Source organism: Notothenia coriiceps, unplaced genomic scaffold, assembly GCF_000735185.1.
Source record: "Notothenia coriiceps isolate Sejong01 unplaced genomic scaffold, NC01 NC01_scaffold00027940, whole genome shotgun sequence".
NCBI lineage: Eukaryota > Metazoa > Chordata > Actinopteri > Perciformes > Nototheniidae > Notothenia > Notothenia coriiceps.
The window spans coordinates 1,701-6,643 of record NW_011360641.1 but is presented as its reverse complement, the minus strand read 5'-3'; the positions used below and the strand labels follow the sequence as shown (position 1 = coordinate 6,643).

The 4,943-nt window shown below is 39.8% G+C and overlaps 1 long non-coding RNA gene across 1 annotated transcript; it reads left to right on the top strand.

Moving 5' to 3' along the window:
• Positions 1-270: 270 nt before the first annotated feature.
• Positions 271-4,418, top strand: LOC104957874 (uncharacterized). Its single transcript, XR_799705.1, has 4 exons — positions 271-352; positions 2,377-2,452; positions 3,337-3,449; positions 4,193-4,418. It is a non-coding gene; the product is annotated as an uncharacterized lncRNA (long non-coding RNA).
• Positions 4,419-4,943: the final 525 nt, after the last annotated feature.

Here is a 4,943-nt window from a genome sequence, read left to right as displayed (position 1 = left end):
ACAGACTTTACTGGCATTGATCCGGACCATTGACCTTGTATAAAATTCACAAGTGGACCTTTAACAAAAAAGTTTGACTACCCCTGCCTTATAGTATAGGAGAAGTGAAAGTGAACACTTGTCTTAATGCTACTGATGATGTGTCGCAGTACATATTGCTATTGTTCACGAGGGCATTTCAGAATGAAATGATTGAATGTGAAACATTTGATGATGATATGTTTGCACACATTTACTCCTGCTCATTACAGCGCTCTGTTCTCTTTGCTGCAGGTATCTGTTTCGCAGCGGAAATATTGAGACAAGTGCAGATAAATTCTACAACACTACAGTGGAAGTGCTGCCTAGCAATGTGAGTTGATTGTGTGTGTGTGTGTGTGTGTGTGTGTGTGTGTGTGTGTGTGTGTGTGTGTGTGTGTGTGTGTGTGTGTGTGTGTTCCATTGCTGCAGTGGATGAGGTCTTGGTTTTCATGTCAGGTGTTGATGCCTTGCGGAAAATTGGCAAGGCATCAGGAAACACCCACAACAACAAGCTATCTGCTGTCACTCCACTGTGTGTGTGTGTGTGTGTGTGTGTGTGTGTGTGTGTGTGTGTGTGTGTGTGTGTGTGTGTGTGTGTGTGTGCCTGCCTGCCTGCCTGCCTGCCTGTTAATGGACACTCCTGCCACACTAAAGGGGAAAAGTGGTCATGGCCCGGCTGACATTTGAGTTACAAAGACATGGAATCGCGGTTGAAGATAAGAGGAAACACTGTCACGCCAGATGAGTTCAGTTCTTTATATATACGGTCTATGGTTCAGTTCCAAGGGTTCACATTGCAGGGAGACACCAACAGAACCACTTCTGAAAGGACAAAGTGACAAGAAGAAAATGGATCAAGCACAAATGTCTAAAAAAGTATTAATTAAAGTACAAAAAATTATCTGCAGAATGATTATGTCGGAATGGTCAGCATGAAGAGGGTAGAAAGAAATAGAATTGTGAAATGTGAATTGCAAGTAACATATCTGTTTTTGCCTTTCTAGACTTTAAACATGTTGCGTTCTTATAATCTGTCACCCAAGAACTAACATGTTTTTCCTCACATCACTACCACATGTTATAGTATTCCTATGGCTTTCATTTTCTCTGCTCTACAATCAGTTTTGTATTCATAACTTATCACATTATCCACACTACTGACAGTTACATGTATATTATCAGTATAATACCATGGGAACTGGAACTCGGGCTTCCTGTTTTGAATGTTTCCAACAAACCCAGATCAGGATAGGCACACCTATACTCCAGGAATGTGGACTACAGAATCCACTTAAACAAGAGAGATAGCCCAGGATCTTCTCATGTTCCTAGAATGCGTTGGGTTTCTTTATATTGTGCATATCTACATCTTCTGAAGAGCCGAATAGTGACCTTGGAATGTGGGCTAATTATTAATAGATGATAATTGCATAGGAACACGGCACCGTGTGTGTGAGCTGTGTTGATTTCAGTGAGAAGTGACATTCTTATCTGAAGCAGGATTAGCAAGTCTGATAGCCACAAGGTCAGACTGAGACAAAGCATGCTCACAGTATCACGTCAGTTTGGTTGATAAAAACCTAAGAAGTTTAGTTGAGTTTATTTGTTTATAATGTCGTGGACAGTCCCCATTGATCAACTGTCACAAACAACAGTAAATGGGGCAGCTTTAGCAAACATTGCTAACTTGCAGCTGTTTTCCCCGGCCAAATATTAATGGACACCCTTAAAATCACAATACATCAACTGCATTAGTTATACAGAAAGGATGAAAGACAAATAGATACAGACGAAGAAAAAAATAAAAGTTAGATTTTAGAATCCCACTTAAAACAACTAGAGTTCTGTGCTCTGTGTTGACAGCCATGATATTCCTGGTGTTTCCACGGTTGGCAAAGAAAATGGCAGCTAAAAGCTAACGGCTACGTTTGTTTACCCCAGATGTAGAAAGATGTCAGGTGAAAATATATACAAAATACATGTAAAAATAAGTGGTACAAAGACAGCTTCTGGCAGACAATGCATGCTCAAAGGCAGGCTTGGGGAGTAACTGATTACATATAAGGGGATTACTTTATAGGATACAAAAAAGGTAACTGTATTCCCTTCCCTTGTCCAGTTTTTAGCTTTTTATTAACCACGAGGTTTCACATATTATATTCTTATTATAAATAAGAGGCAGACGGCAGCTTCAGAAACTGAGCAGGTACAGAAGAGGGGACGTGTGGCAGTCTTTCCCAAAAGGAAACCCTCATAATAATAATAATAATAATAATAATTGAAAAATACATATTTTACACAATCAAAATAATCAATAAATGATAAATAATGATTTGTTGTGTTTTCTTCCTTCAGGCGTCAGCACGAGACACACGGGTGGCTGCTTCGCCTTCTTATTACAGAGAATCTGATAAGGGTTTCATCATAATCGGTAAATATTTCTAATTAAATACACATTATAATACAAATAATCAAGTCATCACACATGCATGTATGTCACCAACACACATATAGAGTTCTGCAGCGTTGGAGTCTTTTTGGAGACGACCTGGAAGTTAGCATCGCAAGGGATCGCTCCACTAAAAGCAATGGGGTTTTTTCCATTGGATTTTGGGATACTGCAAACAAATAAGATGTGTGGCAAACACATATTCATCATACTTCTTCGTTTTGTTCAGAAGGACACTTTTTTCATATTAACACCACTTTTATCATAGCCGAAGCTTAAATGCAATCGCAAAAGGCAAAGCATTAGGTTATAAAGCAACTACAGCACGGTCACATGACTTCATGTCAACACTGCTAAACTAAAGGCGGCTAATGTTGGGCAAGATGACTTTTAGAAGTCTCATTTAGCCACTTGTTAGCAAAAACAGTTATAAAGACAGGTAAAAGCTTCAGGCTTTCACCTGTGGGGTGTTTACTGACGTAGTTTACATTGTCGAACAAAAGGTGAACATCTCTATACCTTTTGTTAACCACAACCTTATGTCTGAAATCAAACCAATAACCAGTTTTTAAATGTTTTGGCTTTGAGGCGACGAAGCCTAGAAGTCCAGAATGCCAACTAAGGATTAGGACTCATTCCTGCACCACTATATTCAATAGAATCATGTGTTCAGCAGATATCATGACATTTGAATTATTGAATGATGTAATAAGCTAACCAACGCCTCCAACGCATGTCACCTCTGAAACTACAGGCATAGATTCATTTCATGTTGGCACCTGTACATTTTAAAATAGAAATATTAGGAGATTATGAAATGATGCTTCAGCAAAAGAAGTTCAAAGCTGTGCGTGTCTGTGTTGCAGGTGCGTTTGTGGACGGGCTAGCTGCGGGGGACATTGAAGAATCACTGCAGCCGATCTCAGCGCTCCGCCTGCTGGTTCACTCTGACGCTGACGTCTGGGCTCTGCTGAGCGAGGTCTGAGAGCATGTGTTCATGTGTGTGTTCTTATATACACCACCCATCTAAACAGCAGCGCTGTGAAGGATATGTGCATATTATAAAAACTAAACATAAGCGTTATATGAAATGATTAAACACATAGAAACACATTGACAGCCTGATACATACATGGACACTTATTCATTAGAACATATAGCCAGGATCTTTCCAAATTCACTCCACATGGGAACAGATACCCCTTTTCCATTTAAATGACTTCTGTTCTAGTTCTGTGCTAGTGCTAGTATGCAGGTTGCTTTTCACCGACCTGAGTCTTGTAGAAGCCACGTCAGGATTACTGCATTTCTCAGCAACGCCAGAATAAATAACAACAACAACAATGGTGGACAGTGTGGAGCTGTGCTCATGATGCTGTTATTCTTACAAAACTGGATTTAATCGAAGAACAACTTGTCCAACTTGTTTCTCTTCTCCAGTGACGCTGCTATTAGTATGCCTCTATAGCCACGAATAAAAGAAGAGTTCCTCAGAACTGAATGAAACAAGTTCCACTTTCATTCTCATCATTGAATGTGTGAGCTTTAATTCCCAGTTAGATATTCATCAGTTAAAAAAAAATTAAACACCATTATCAAGCCTCTTATTTCATGTTCAGAGAAGTGGTTTGTGGGAGGCTAGGGGGGAAGCATCACGTTCAGCTGCTCTTTGTCTCACAGAGGTTCAGATTGTTGACACCCCCTCTTGTTCCTGTGCTTCAGATCCTGATTCAAGTTTGATGTTGGCAGCAAAGAGGAAAACACACACACACACGCTGCTTCACCTGAGCAGACTGCTGCCCCTGCTGGACAAAGACTTTCCTTCACAAGGATTACATGAAGGGCCTAAAACTGCCCTGGTGGATTGACTGGATTGGCCACATTTCTGTCTCAGAAGCGCTGTTTAAAGACATTCCACTTGCCTTAGGGCTTGTAATTAAAACAGACAAGCTCAAGTAATTTATTATATTATATAAATAAAAATGGAAATAAATATTTCCAGTACCAACTTGTCTTAGATAATTTTATTTCATCTCACTTTTTTACCAAACAGCAAAACATGTTTGCTAAGAACTTCTCAATGACAACAACATAAACTTTTACACGGGTTCCTGATACAGGATCTATTATTAAAGGACTTGTTAGCAAATATCCTATGTGAAAAAGGAACATGGAATTCTACTAGCAAGTATGGTATGTGTATTATAAGCCTGAAATACACATTGTGATACCTGCTGTGGCTTTGACAATGGCAGCGATACACTTCTGTACTGAGCTGTCAATGGGGAGCAAGTACTATTCATGATGTCACAGCAGTGGGAATGTACATGGTCCATCTCCAGCTCTCACTAACAAAAAGACAAAAAGGAAGTCTATGGAGTCTCTGGAAATATTGTCTGTGATCATGTAGTATATCTGTGGTACTGAGCTGATTCAGCACAAATTGAAAACAGTAGTGACTCTTGACCCCCCC